Genomic DNA, 15081 nt, shown 5'->3' on the forward strand with positions numbered 1-15081 from the left:
CAGAGTGGGTCAGAGAAGTAACTCAAGTTACCGACATTCCAGTAGAAATTAAGAAGAAATGGACATGGGCAGGACATGTAGTGCGAAGAGAGGATAACCGATGGTCGCTGAGGGTAACAAACTGGATTCCAAGTGAATGAAAGCGTAGCAGAGGGCGGCAGAAAGTTAGGTGGGCGGATGAAATTAAGAAGTTGGCAGGGGTCAAGTGGATGCAGCTAGCACAAAACCGGGTTAAGTGGAGAAATATGGGAGAGGTCTTTGCCCTGCAGTGGGTATAATCAGGCTGATGATGATGATGATGACATCTGACCTGGACTCTAATGATGAAAGAAGGAAGCGGAGAATTCCAGTTCGCTATGCTGACATCTCTCAGCCACCAACACCGCCACAAAGCTTTCCTGGGACATCAAGTAAATGCAAGCACTTTTGAGCAAAGAGCTGCAGTACTTATAACTTTTTATTACAGCTGGTGGCGTGAGTATTTCTCAACCACCCCTACCGCCTCAAAGTTTCCCTGGAACTTCAGCAAGTCAATGTAAGCTACTTTTTGGATGAAAAAGCCAGGTGACTGATGAATGTTTCCTTTTTCATGTTTTAGCTGCCACCATGGACCTTTCAGAAGAAGGTAATACTCAGTGGCAATGTTACATCGGCTATAAATTGCTTATTAGTGATGCTTATCACTTGTGTCACTGCTTTCTTTTGTAGATGAAGAATGCAACATAACAATGCACGACTCCAGTTTTGGTAACTATATTTTGATATTCTTTAGATTCTATGACTGCACTAGCACCTTATTTGTCTCGGGCGGAGAAAATCAAGTGTTTTTCAAGAGCTGTGGAGCTTTTATTTAGAATGTCCAAAAAATGAAGCAAATGCTTTGAGAATAAGAAACAGAAAATAAAAACGGTACCACTTATTGTTACGACCAAGCATCCGCATTTGCGCGCTCTATTGTTCGCCTGTGGGCATGGAAAAGTATTGTGAATATGTGGTGATGGTCCAATGGCTCTAAGTGAGCCTGTTTCCAGGAATCCTGTTTTGTAAGCCTGTTTTGCTTTGTGGACACTCTGCAAATGCCAAATTGACCCTGTCAAGAGAGCGTCTGGAAAAACACAAAGAAACGTCCCCCTGCGGGAAATGCAGGAAGTGCTTTCTTTCTTTTGTTCACCCTTCCAGTCGAGAAGCCCTATCGTCCAGTGAGGAATGCCTACTTTCCAAAGGAGACGACAGAGTGACATGTCCGCTGACGTGCAGGACAAGAAAGGAGCATGACGCATACAGTCATTAAGTGATTTCCCAGGAATGCAGGAAAGATTTGCAATTGTCGAAAACGGACAATGCTGGGAGCGGATGCGGCGCCACGTGCACTCGGGTTTCTGAGAAGTAAAACCACTTGTCAGAACCAGCCTGTGGTTTCTTTGCTGAAGAATAGAAATGTACCTCCTCTCCTCGCCGTTCCCAAGCTTTTCCCGCCAACAAGTGATCACGCCCAACGAATAAATGCCGGACCAGTCAGTGCTTCAGACCATCAGTGCAGTGATGTGTTCGATTGGATGCCGATACCTGAGGGGCGTGCCCTGGATTTGGTTGGTCAGCATCTTCAGAGAGGGGCTGGACATAGGGGGTTTTAAGGACGCTGCAGAGCACGAAATGTCGCTCTGGGCCCTGGGTAAACGGCTCATCCAGTCGCTTCTCGCTATGAACTCTTAACGCTTGCCATTTTGCTGATGTACCCTTCTTTTTCCTGTAAATAATCATGTAAATAAGTTTCTCAAAGTGCCATTAAACCTGCTTGTACATATTTCACCAACTTCGAAGATTCAATCCTACTTCAACCCCGAGTCTCTGCACGCTACCAAGTGAAGGCCGGGTCGACGTAGCCCCAGCGTTACAACAACTGGTGACCAGCGTTGGGATCTGAATCTACAAGCCACAACATCTGATGACTGGAGGTGGGATCTGGATCTACAAGCTACAACATCTGGTGATTCGAGGTGGATCAGAATCTACAAGCCACATCTTGTGATCGGAGGTGGCATCTCAAGCAACAAGCAGGCGCAACAATCGGCCAACAAGAGAGCAGCTCGGAACATCGATCGCATGTGTGGGTGAGTGCTTGGCTTTCTTCTGATGTGGACCAGGTTCTAGAACAGGGTTAGAATTTAGAACTGGTAAAAATTGTTGAAACGCCTTTAGGTTTGGTAGTTTGCACTGTTGTTTTGGAAGTAGCCGACACTCGGAGCGATCATGGACCTACAAAAGCTGCAGAAACCGGACCTGTTGCTATTGTGTGAGGAATTGGGAATTGATACAAGTGGTTTGGCACGAAAACCCTTGATTTTAAAGGCAATCAATGATTTGGGAGCCGATGATGAGGAGCTCAGTGAAGCATGGAACCTCATCGGACAAAAAAAGGAGGAGCAGCTCAGACAGCAGAAAGAGCGGGAAAAAGAGGAAAAGAGGCGTGAGCGTGACATTGAGAGAGAAGCAAAAAGGCTGGAGCAAGAACTTGAGCTCCGGAAAGTAGAACTAGAGTTGAGCAAGAGGTCGGGCAATTGTCCCCAGCTAGCGGTACCTCGTCTCAACAAGGAGGCAGATTTCAAGATGTCAAAGTACATGCAGCCATATGTGATATCAGGGGATATCGGTCTGTATCTGGCTAACTTTGAGCGAACTTGCGAAAAACTGTCCTTCCAGCGAGACACTTGGTCTCAGAGATTATTGACGGTTCTGCCCTGCGAGGCAGCGGAGGTTGTCGCGCGGCTAAGCAAGGAGGACGCGGACAACTACGAGAAGGTCAAAGCTTGCCTTCTGAGAAAGTATAGGCTTAGCGCCGAGGCGTTCAGACAACGTTTTCGGAACGCTACTAAGTCCAGGGACGAGAGTTACCCTGAATTCCTATACAATTTAAGAGTCAATTTGGGCGAGTGGCTAAAGAGCACTGATTCCTACAGTGATAGGGACGCTGTAGTCGAGCGAATTCTTTTGGAGCAGTTTTATAACTGCCTCCCAGAAAAAGAAAAAAATTGGTTACAGGACCGAGGCGAAATTAAGTCGGCAACTGAAGCTGCCGAACTTATTGAGGAGTATGCTTCGCGCCGACAATTCAGCAACCCAGCAGTGGATAGGCCCCGCAATCCCAAGTTGAGGGTGAATAACCGTCAGAAAAGGCACTTTGCTAGATTTGCAAACGAAGAACGGAAGGCTTCTTCAGGCAAACGCCCTAGAAAGGACGGCAGTGAGAAAAGTGGGGAAGTGACCAACGCGCAGAACACTAAGAATAAGCTTGAGGCTAGGAAGCCGCTCACATGCTTTAGGTGTAATGAGCCGGGTCACATTGCCGTCAACTGCCGGAAAGAAAAAATTGCTTTCTCGTATGTCAGTGACTGCGATGAAAATATGCAGCTTTTAGAACCCTACATGCATGACCTAGTAGTCAACGGGAAGCCTTGCAAGGTACTGCGCGATTCGGCCGCAACGATGGATGTTGTCCATCCGGCGTATGTATCGCCTTCCGACTATACAGGACAGTGTGCATGGATCCGACAGGTAGTTGAGGAACAGAGTGTGTGCTTGCCGATCGCGAACGTGGTCATCGAGGGCCCTTTCGGCGAATTAATAACCGAGGCTGCCGTTTCAGGAAAGCTTCCTAAGTGCTATCCGTATTTGTTCTCCAACAAATCGGACATGCTACTGCGAAAGAGGGGCATCCTTTTCGGAGACAGAGTTGTGCAAGCCTTAACACGTTCAAAGGCGCGAGAACTAGCTACACTGCTCATACCAGAAAATTCCACAGCGGAGGAAACGGCAGTTAAAACAGTGGTAAATGCGGAAGATAGCAGGTCAGAAAACTTTGAGAACGAGGCATCTCAGATATGTCAACTTGAAAGTGAGCTTGATGAGACGCGGAATGAGGACGTTCTTGAGAGTAACCTCTTGCCGCCGGTGTCTAGCAATCTCACGAGACTTCTAAGTGGAACCCGAGAGGACTTAGCTATGGAGCAAGCCAATGATCTCAGGAATAAGCTCGAAGTACAGTGGGAAGGACCTGATGAAGTCGTTGCAAAGCTTTCTAACACTCACTACGAAGTGAAATTCCCCGGTAGGCGTAAAGCAGTGCGCATTTATCATTGCAATCTTATGAAGCCTTATGTGCAGAGGGAAGCCGTGGTAAATCTAACGTTAAACCTTCCCGAGGAGATGGGGGACAACTTGATTTGCCTCAGCGGAAAAGGAAGCAACGCTCAGGAGCTTCTCAAAAAGACGGAGCAGAGAGGAGAACTAAAGAAATCCCAGCTGTCCGATCTGGGCGAGATAATAACAGAGTTTGAGGCCTGCTTCGTGGACAGGCCAGGCAGAACTGATTTGACTGAGCACGATATTGAGCTGACTTCAGACGTGCCAGTGCGATCAAGGTGCTACCGATTTTCTCCAAGGCAAAGAGAAATTCTGGATAGGGAAGTAACTCGCATGCTGGAATTGGGAGTAATAAAACCCTCGGAAAGCGATTATGCTTCGCCTATGATCTTAGTAGAAGCTCCAGGTAAAGACCCTAGGCCTGTGGTAGACTACCGAAAGCTAAATTCTCTCACCAGGGATCAAGTGTATCCTATTCCGAATATTGAGGAGAGAGTAGAACAGGTCAGTAGAGCGGCATATGTGACTACGCTGGACCTTACTCGAGGATACTGGCAAGTACCGCTCACTGAACGCGCCAGCAGATACGCGGCTTTCGTCACTCCGACGGGCAGCTACCAGCCAACAATGATGAGTTTCGGGCTCAAAAATGCTCCATTTTGTTTTTCCCGACTCATGGATAGGGTTTTAAAGGGGTGTGAAACATTCGCGGTGCCTTATTTAGATGACATTGCGGTTTTTTCCGACTCATGGGCGGACCATATGGTACATCTAAGAGCTGTACTGAGCCTTTTGCGTCAAGCTGGACTAACCGTAAAGGCCGAGAAATGTTGTCTGGCAAGGGCGACCGTGGACTACTTGGGTCACAATGTAGGTCAAGGTTTCAGGAAACCCAGCGAGATTAAGATTTCTGCGGTAGCAGACTACCCGCGGCCGAGCACGAAGACGGAAATTCGGGCATTCTTGGGTCTGACGGGATACTACAATCACTACATCCCTAACTATTCAGCTTTGGCTAGCCCTCTGACCGACGCTCTCCGCAAGACAGAACCGACAAATGTAGTCTGGGACGAACAAAAGGAAGCCTCCTTCGTAAACCTGAAGGCTGTGCTGATTAGCCGTCCGGTATTGCGAGCTCCAGACTATGCCCGAGAATTCACGGTCCAGTGTGATGCCAGTGATCGAGGGCTAGGTGCTGTTCTCTGCCAGAGAGATGACGACGGTAATGAGCACCCCATGCTCTACCTGAGCAGAAAACTGAGTTCTAGAGAGAGGGCTTATTGCGCGTCAGAGAAAGAGTGCTCTTGCATTGTATGGGCCATTCAAAAATTGCAGTGCTATCTTGGAGGGGCCAAATTCACCGTAGAGACGGACCATTGTCCCCTGGCTTGGCTGCAAACTGCGACATCGAAGAACAGTCGCCTTCTTAGGTGGAGCTTGATTTTACAGCAGTACAATTTTGAAATAAGATACAAAAAGGGGAAGTTAAATGGGAATGCGGACGCGCTTAGCCGCTCTTTCTAAGCGGTCCGAGATGTTCCTCACCATGTATCGAAATTGATAATCAGGTTTTTTTTTTTTTTCGTGCGCTTGTATATGTGTGGCTATGTAAAGCAGCACGTTTGGTTTTCTAGGAATACGTGGGTCCTGAACGTCTTGAGAGTGGGCTTTTCTCGAACAACAATGGCAGTTTTCTTTTAACCTGGTCTCTTCAGACGGGAGCCGAGTGCTTGCTTCGACATGTGGTTGAGTTTCAGACAGCTCGAGCAATTTGGCCTACAACAATCAAGACAACGCGACAAGCAACAGCGAGCTTCAAGCGTTCACGTGCAGGCCATTAAGTCGTCTCTTCATGCAGCAGCTGCGACTGCTGCCCTCCGAGACTCTTCTGGCGGGGGAGGAGGCTGTTACGACCAAGCATCCGCATTTGCGCGCTCTATTGTTCGCCTGTGGGCATGGAAAAGTATTGTGAATATGTGGTGATGGTCCAATGGCTCTAAGTGAGCCTGTTTCCAGGAATCCTGTTTTGTAAGCCTGTTTTGCTTTGTGGACACTCTGCAAATGCCAAATTGACCCTGTCAAGAGAACGTCTGGAAAAACACAAAGAAACGTCCCCCTGCGGGAAATGCAGGAAGTGCTTTCTTTCTTTTGTTCACCCTTCCAGTCGAGAAGCCCTATCGTCCAGTGAGGAATGCCTACTTTCCAAAGGAGACGACAGAGTGACACGTCCGCTGACGTGTAGGACAAGAAAGGAGCATGACGCATACAGTCATTAAGTGATTTCCCAGGAATGCAGGAAAGATTTGCAATTGTCGAAAACGGACAATGCTGGGAGCGGATGCGGCGCCACGTGCACTCGGGTTTCTGAGAAGTAAAACCACTTGTCAGAACCAGCCTGTGGTTTCTTTGCTGAAGAATAGAAATGTACCTCCTCTCCTCGCCGTTCCCAAGCTTTTCCCGCCAACAAGTGATCACGCCCAACGAATAAATGCCGGACCAGTCAGTGCTTCAGACCATCAGTGCAGTGATGTGTTCGATTGGATGCCGATACCTGAGGGGCGTGCCCTGGATTTGGTTGGTCAGCATCTTCAGAGAGGGGCTGGACATAGGGGGTTTTAAGGACGCTGCAGAGCACGAAATGTCGCTCTGGGCCCTGGGTAAACGGCTCATCCAGTCGCTTCTCGCTATGAACTCTTAACGCTTGCCATTTTGCTGATGTACCCTTCTTTTTCCTGTAAATAATCATGTAAATAAGTTTCTCAAAGTGCCATTAAACCTGCTTGTACATATTTCACCAACTTCGAAGATTCAATCCTACTTCAACCCCGAGTCTCTGCACGCTACCAAGTGAAGGCCGGGTCGACGTAGCCCCAGCGTTACAACACTTATTCTCTGTTAAGAAGTAGTGGATGATACTACAGCCTGAAATTATCGAACATTACGTCATGTAGGTTAACGATGGTGGCTCAGTTCAGGAAACCTATTGCGAAATTTTGAATTTTATATTGGTAATGCATGCAGAAATGTAGAATTGTAATTCAAAGCAAGAAAAGGCACTCCATGCAATATAGTATAGAGCAAATTTGTTACAGTACTTACGTTACACGACCTATAATAGTTTGCCTAATGACGGACTATTACAATCAGTTTTAGATGAAGCTACGCCATTTCTCTTAAAAATGTCTTCTGGGCAACATATCCATAGTATTCGAAGCTTCTTTTCTTATTAGTAGGACTGCTGATATGAGATGGGTATACGCTTTTAGTAATTTGAAATGTGTGTGGAAATTTTGCCATTATCGAAATTTGGCTGCTACAAAATTAATTCAAATTCAGGACCCTGTATTGAGCAGCAAGGTACTTTATGCCTGAGCAAGCTCTTGCACAATTTTATGCACCTTACTTGGGGTGAAATAGAGAAATAGTTTTTGACACAGTCTTGTTTGCACAAAAGCACATGCAATGGAGCTTTTTGGCCAGAGTTGCTGTAGCAGCATGAAAAAACTGATTTGCAACGTTAACTTAAGTTGGTGGCACTTTTTGTATGTGTATCACAGGAAGCGTCAGCACCAATCATGAAGCCCCAGGCAGGCCTACTCCAACAGCCAAGCAGCAGAGCCGACGCCGAGAGAGGCTTTCTGAAGAAGGTAGTAGCCTTTGGAAGTGTTCCTAAAATGTCCAGCATCCATTATGTATATTGTCACGCTTTCTAGTGCATAACAAAAGGTATAAGAATTGCTTCTGTCACAAAAATTATGAAGTGCTCAGTAATTGCAGTGCATGTTTTTCATCATATGTTGCATGTAGCAGCCTTGGGAAAAGTTTAGATCATTGGTTGGAACCTGAAATGTCTGTTATCTTTGCCCTCAAAATGCCAAGCGGCATGATAAAGTCACTCGCTGGTATGAAAGACAGGACGTTGCCTATCAACACTATGGCTATCTTCTGTGCCATTTCTTACATTCTATTACCAAGTTGCTAGCTTTTCCTGTTTCTTTTTTTTTTGTAAAGGGAGGAAGGAGATGAATATAATATGGAGCTTTATCAGGCTTAGGTGCAAATTTTTCTTAGCGTGACTTCTTTCTTTTTTGGTAGCCTTCTTGGTGTGGCTGATTATTATACTAAACATAAGTGCAAGGTGCCCGTGTACTTTGATGTCAGCCTTTGTTCCGGTCAAAATTATCTTGAACCCTCCTTTATGGCGTATCCCTTACTTCCAGGTTTGCTTTAAAGGGCCACATGCCATAAACCAAACATATTTGTTTAGTATGCAAATTCTGTGTGTTCATTTCTTTCACTTTGCCTATTTTTGCTTCCTTGTGCTAAGATTTGCAGGCTACAAAAAGTGACCATCTAATTGAACTGACAGCGTTTTTATCTTTACAGTCTGGTTAAAGGGCTAATGTCTCTCAGTTCGTGCATACTAGTTTCATTTAAGCCAAGACTTTTCGTTCTTAGTTTAGCAGAAGTCTTTATCTGGCTCACAGTTGCATTTCAGTAAAAAGCCCTTTTTGTTTTACAGAATGTCAGCGAGAAGTGCTTACACGTCTAAGCGTACTGAGGATCATACAACAGCAGAAGGGGAAATATTAACTGCATTAGCCTGCAGAGTCAGAAAGCAGAAGAACACTGGAACCCATGAAAATGTTATCTCAGAGCAGTTTGATGATTTAAAAAACCTGCAGTGCTTTGACAGCAGCCTAACGGAAGCCAGCAGAGGAGCCCTTGTAAGTTGGCCTTTATTTTTTATTTTTTTGTAATCATGTATGTTTGCTCTGCCATGTGCATTTACTCTTTATAAAAGATTCACACAAGCACTAAAGCTTATACAGCTTTCAGATTATTGCACCAGGCCTCCAAAGAGCCTGTTGGGAATTTTTTTTAATGTGTATTAGCTCTTTTCAAAGCCATTGACCAATTTGGCTTGGCCACAGTTTCTGGTAAGGCACTGATACTTCACTTGATCTTTCTTGTAGCATAACTGTGTTTTCATTTTCAGTTTTAGTTCTTGTCGAAGATGATATACTTCATACCATTTTACTAAGTTTAGGGTGGATATATATATTCTGATGTTTCTTTTTTTGTGAATTGTATCTGCCAGTGGTACAGTACCGGAAGTCCTGATGTTGTTGCTAAAATTCTCAACTGCTGTGGTGCTGTAGTTATGATGCTTAGCTGCCGATCCCAAAGTCACTGGGCAAAACCCGGCTTTGATGACTCAATTTTTTGCACAAAATTTCTTGTCCTTAACTATGAATGACAACGGTTCCAGCATGCTATAACTAGTAATTTACGTTGCGGCTATCTACTGCTTTGTACTTTTTTCCAGGTAATGTTCCAACTGACTTTCATCCAAATGTTAAGATGTTCTTGCTTTTTTTATGTTGCGTGCACTTTTGCTCCTAACAAAATTTTGTTTTTTGTTCAAAACAATTTTTATTCAAACTTCATAGGTTCACCAGTTCTCCGGCATAGGATGGAACAAATGCGGAATCATGCACGAGGAGGATCCTGCGGACCATTATGACTGACAAGCTAGCGGCATCATTTTCCTGGCATGGAAAGAAAGGAAAGCAACCCTCCAGCTGCCTCACTGTGTCCAAGTGCATCGTTGGTAAGTCAAGCCAAGAATCTCAATGTCAAGCAAAAATTTTATAGATCTCCTTCACTCTGGATTTGTCATGAAGGTACAGTGGCGCTGTCATTGTAAGTAACTTTCGTGTGGTTGGCAAAACAACATTTCAGTCGCTTTTGCCTACCGTGATTACGGGGCGGTTTGCTGGTTTGCCGCTGCCAAAAAAAAAAACACCATGCTGACTAGTTGCCTTGCCGTGGCATGCGTCGCAAGGTACAGAAAGGGAAGTTTAGTAAGCTTGCATAAGTTTCTTGCCAACAAAGGTAATCGTAAACAGCGGGTTGCCTTCACAGTGGCTAATTCTGAACGTGAGTCATGGGCTTCAGCACCGCCGATCGATATATAGACTCGTAGCCGCTGGCCGGGATTGAACTGGGTCGCCCTAAGTACGGAGCCACTGCAACTGCTGCAGCTTGTAATTGTAACACAACTAAAAGCGAGCATACCCGTAATGCGAAAGTGAACGTTAATGCCAACAGCCACCCACGAACAGAGCAGATACAACAAAGACGCAGCGTGATTTCAATGAATAACGCAAGGATAGTCAAATTTGTGCGGTGTCAAGGCGCAGTGTCATTGCTATTGTTTGCTATGCTTACCTAAAAGCCGCTCGACGCTAGTGAGGGGCTGCGTGTTTACCAACGATGCTCATTTACCGCTCACTGTGAACAATAACCCGAGAGTGGCTTCCAGCGGATAACTCTGCAACTGGTTTGCGCGCGCTGTTTACGAGCGAGAACAATCACCGTCTACTTACTCGACTGAAAGTAGTTGTAAGCATTTGAAGCTTTGCAGTTCTCGACGTGTTCTGATGGTTAATTTGCTCGGCAAAAACACTAAAAGTTAACAACGTTGCTCATTTCTCCTGCCGTGCAGGAGAACAATAACAATAACAATAACACGCTCTTGACAAGCTTGGCCACACTGCCCCTCCCGTGCTTTTTGCCTACCGTGGGATTTAGACTGCAGCACCACCTCGATCACTTTGTTTGTAAACATGCGAGGTCTATGCATTTGGCCGACTGTGTGAGCCTGTGCAATGTTGCTATGGGCTAAGATGTGTGCATTTTCTTTTTTAATAGTAGGGCTGCAAACTAGGGTGCCTTTGTATACATTCATGATCTGGTAAGGTATTTTTAGCTATTGCGACGTTTGGCATCTTTGGCTGAGGTGTTTGTAAACACATGGTTTCGGTTACTGTTACTGCCAGAGATCTTGTGATACTACTTGGGCATGTTGGCGCAAACTTATTGATAAAACAGCCTGTCTCCCAGTTACAGTGAGAATTTAGTTTATGCAATGTCTTTGTTGTTTGTATATGTACCATAATCGAAGCTATGACAAATGCTAGCAAGGCTGCTACGTATCATAGATTATGAAGGTTGTGTGACAATTTTTTAATGACCAAGCAGAAACAGAATTTTGCACCCGGCTGTGGAGCTCTGTAGTTAAGGCAATCGGCTGCTGGTCCAAAGGACATGGGTTTTATCCCTGCCACTACATCTGCTTTTCAATACAGGTGAATAGCAAGGCACCTGTGGACTGTGCTATGTCAGTGCATGTGGAAGAGCTCTAGGTTTTTGAAATTTCTGGAGTCCTACATTCTGAAACCCCTCTTACATAACCTAACTGTAATTGGGAAGTTAAACTCTATTAACCAAACTCAATTGCAGCTGAAAAGTTTAGAGCTCATTAATCTGCTGTTAATCATAATTTACACATTTGTCCTCGTTTTTGTTTCCTGTGGGCGTTGCATGATTTCTGTTTGTCTGCTTACTGTAGCGCTGTCCCTAATAATGTAGTGCCGTGCTCTGATTTCAAATGATCCCTATATTCAGCACGGTGCCAGAAACAATTTTTTTATTTAAAAGAAAGCCTTTTGAGGCAAACTTGAAAGAAACATTTAATCTGTGAGTTCAAAGCTGACCAATTACTACTGTTTTTTTTTAATGTGGCAAATGAGATGAATGATGGGTAACTGGTGCTCTCCCCATGATTAAATCCCAGTCCATTATTTCATGGAAAAAAAAAGAATTAGTGGAACATGACATGAACAGAATGAACATATTCCTCTTTATATACCTGTTCATTGCATTACTTTCTTTTTCAACTCGTTACGAAATTAGGCCAGCATACCTTGCAAAAATATTTAAGAACATGCTGATATTGCTTGATTTCATTCTTAGTTGCTGCACGAATAAAACAGCCTGAAAGCAAATGAGGCATCTTGGTATGACGATGCATACCTGTTTAATATTTTAAAGAAAGCCTTTTTGTAATAAGCTGTTTGTTAGCTGTAACTAGCGTTCATCAAAAAAGCGAATTTCACTGTTAAATGTGTAGGTCATAGGCTGCTTGCACATGCCACAACATAAACTCAACACGTCTTGGTACTAAGCCTGCATGACTACCATAAGAGTCTGCGAGAAGATGGTAACTCACATGAAAATGACGCATGTTCTTTGATGGTTCACCACTTGTAACATGGAAACCTATGTTGGAATTAATGCCAGCTCCCACACGTTGCTAACTTTAATATTTTGTTGAAAAAGACAAAACCCGTAGGCACATTTTCTCTTTTTTTTTCAGATGCTGTTAAAGCAGTGTTTAACTGCAGCGACTTCATGGCAGAAACTGCCATCAAAGACTGGTTGAGCCATGCTCCTGCAAGTCACTGGGACAGCTCAGGAAAGGTGGGTTCAGTGAGCTTTTGGGTATTCATCAGTTCCTTATGGGCACATAAATAACTGGAACTTAGCTGTGTGCTGCTTTACAATGAGCTACAAAATAGATTCTTATGGTTTAAACTCTAACTTCAAGGAATTGGACAAGTACAAATTAACAGACAAGGGAAAAAGTGTCATCGTTGCACTGCACTAACATACAGGATGCAAGCCCGCTGGGATGGCGCAGTGGTTGCAGCGCTCAACTACTGTGCCCAAGGATGCGGGATTGAATCCCGACCTCAGCGGTCGCTTTTCGATGGAGGCGAAAAGCACGGCACCCGTGTGCTGTGCAATGTCAGTATACGTTAAAGAACCCCAGGTGGTGGAAATCACTCTTGAGCCTTCAACTATGGCATCTCATATCTTGAGCCGTTTTGGGACGTTATACACCCACAAACCCAATCATCTTCCTTAATTTTATCTTCTACCTTGATACATGGGCATTTTTTGCACTTCTTGCTTGTCTTTATGAGTGCAAAAGTACTCACAACTCATATGACAACCTACTTATTTAAAGGTGCGTGTTTATTACTGTAAAAATTCGGTTGTACTGAGAGGACACAATGAATGATCCTTCAATAGCCTTAATTAAAACACTGAAAGAAGCTTAAAGGTACCCCTGTAAGCTTTTATTGCACCCTCAAAAAAGCACTCAATTAGCTTGCTTGGACCCACAATTAAAATACTAAAATACATTTTGTTTATTTAGCTTGCTCACACCGGCACCCAACAAGTTGGTCCCAAGTGAGAGTTCTTCAGGCGCAGGCTAGCACCCAACCAGTTGGCCCCAAGTGCGAGGAGTTCTTCAGCCCAACCACTGTTCTGTGCGCGCAAGCATGCCGTGTGTGAGCTCACATCATAAGCACTCTGGACATCTGAGCAATGCTGGGACGCTTTTGTTGCATATTAATTTCATGTTTTTAATTTCTTTTATTGTGTATGAAAAAAGCATATACTTCAGAACTATGATTTAATATTTATTTCAGCGTGAAAATGATGTCTTTATTTTTGTGGACTCTTAAGGACTGCAGGGTATTTTATTTTGCCTTTAATATATGAGTTTTATGTTTTCAAATTTTTACTCGGGCCTTCATTTTGTCTTAAGGTGTAGACCATTTTGTGTAACAGCTCTTTTCCTTGGATGTCTCTTTTTTGCCTTTCTTTATATCTTATTTGAGTTCTTTTAATGTTTTAAATTTTGTTCTTAGGACTTTAGTTTTGGTTTAGAGGTACAGACCATTTTTTAACAGCTTTTTTCCTTGGATGTCATTTTTGCCTCGTTTAATTTTTTTTTTCACTATTTTACTCAGGCTTTTAATTAGTTTTGTCTTACAGGTGCAGCCTATGTTATGTAGTAGCTATTTCTCTGGAATGTCACTTTTTTGCCTTTCTTTAATATTTTATTTGAGTTCTTTTAATGTTTTAAATTTTTTTCTTAGAGCTTTAATTTTATTTGAGGTGCCGACTATTTTTGTAACAGCTCTTTTCTTGGATTTCTTTTCTTTCTAGTTTATTTTGTTTGTTTTTTCCAAATGTTCTTTTGTGGGCTTTAGTTTTGTCTTACAGGTGCAGACTATTTTTGATAGCAGCTCGTTTCCTTGAATGCATTTTTGCCTTTTATTGTATGTTTTTTTTTAGTGTTCCCATATTTTGTTCTCGCGGCTTTAGATTTGTCTTCGGGTGCAGACCGTTTTGTGTAACATACACCTTTTCCTTGATGTGTTTATCTGGTCACTCTTCTAGTCATTTCTCTAAGACATGTTTATTCCATTATTTTTGTAGCCATTTGTTCTAAAGGTCAACATTGTCAAAGTGGATTAGATACTTTCCGAATATATATGTATATTAGTTTGATTTTAGCTTGTTTTGTTGCAAAGTTTCAATAAACAGTTCTACCCAACCTTATTGACTTCATTTTGCTGCTGGATGCCATTTTAAGCAATGTTTCAATGCAAGATTAGATAGTCACTAATTTTGCCACAGCTGTTAAACTGCCCTCCTAACACATCTGCTTGCAAAGTGACATTTTTTTTAAGTCTGCACGATCCGATTAAAAATTTAAAGGCAGCTAAGCTCATATTTTAACTTAGGTTCATTTATAAAATAGCACTGCTGGCTAATTATGTGTAGCCAAAAAGCGTGCACGTTGGGATATCCCTGGTTTGTGTGTCGCTTCGAAGCAAGATCGAGCTACCTGCCAAGACGAAAACGCGCGTAGCAGAAACCATGCGTCTCAATGTGAGTAGTCGTTATTGCCTGCAGATATATGGCCTCTATTGTCTAATCAAAATACAGGTCTTTGGTGACAATAACAGCTACAGGAAGGTCAGGTCTAGCGTCCTTTGGCTTAAACTAAATGTCTATAACATGTCTCAAATGTCCATGAGGAAAGTCCACGGTACGTACCAGATTACAGTTCCGGATGAGCTTCCGATGGCACATTGCATGTTAGTATAATGTCGGGTGGACAAATCTGGATATCCACTAGACCTGTCAAAGATCCAGTGGTCTACATTTTTAAGATGTCCCAAGGATGTTTGTGGTTTACCGGGGTGCTTCTGGCGTTGTCTTTGCTACCGG

At 43.7% G+C, this 15081-nt stretch overlaps 1 long non-coding RNA gene across 1 annotated transcript; it reads left to right on the forward strand.

Annotated features, from left to right (window-relative positions):
• Positions 1–9634: 9634 nt before the first annotated feature.
• On the forward strand, positions 9635–13337 carry LOC146172093 (uncharacterized). The gene is made up of 3 exons (XR_014702471.1): positions 9635–9754; positions 12365–12468; positions 13211–13337. It is a non-coding gene; the product is annotated as an uncharacterized LOC146172093 (long non-coding RNA).
• Positions 13338–15081: the final 1744 nt, after the last annotated feature.

Source organism: Amblyomma maculatum, unplaced genomic scaffold (assembly GCF_055883805.1).
Source record: "Amblyomma maculatum isolate TAMU_Amacu unplaced genomic scaffold, ASM5588380v1 scaffold_13, whole genome shotgun sequence".
NCBI classification, from domain to species: domain Eukaryota; kingdom Metazoa; phylum Arthropoda; class Arachnida; order Ixodida; family Ixodidae; genus Amblyomma; species Amblyomma maculatum.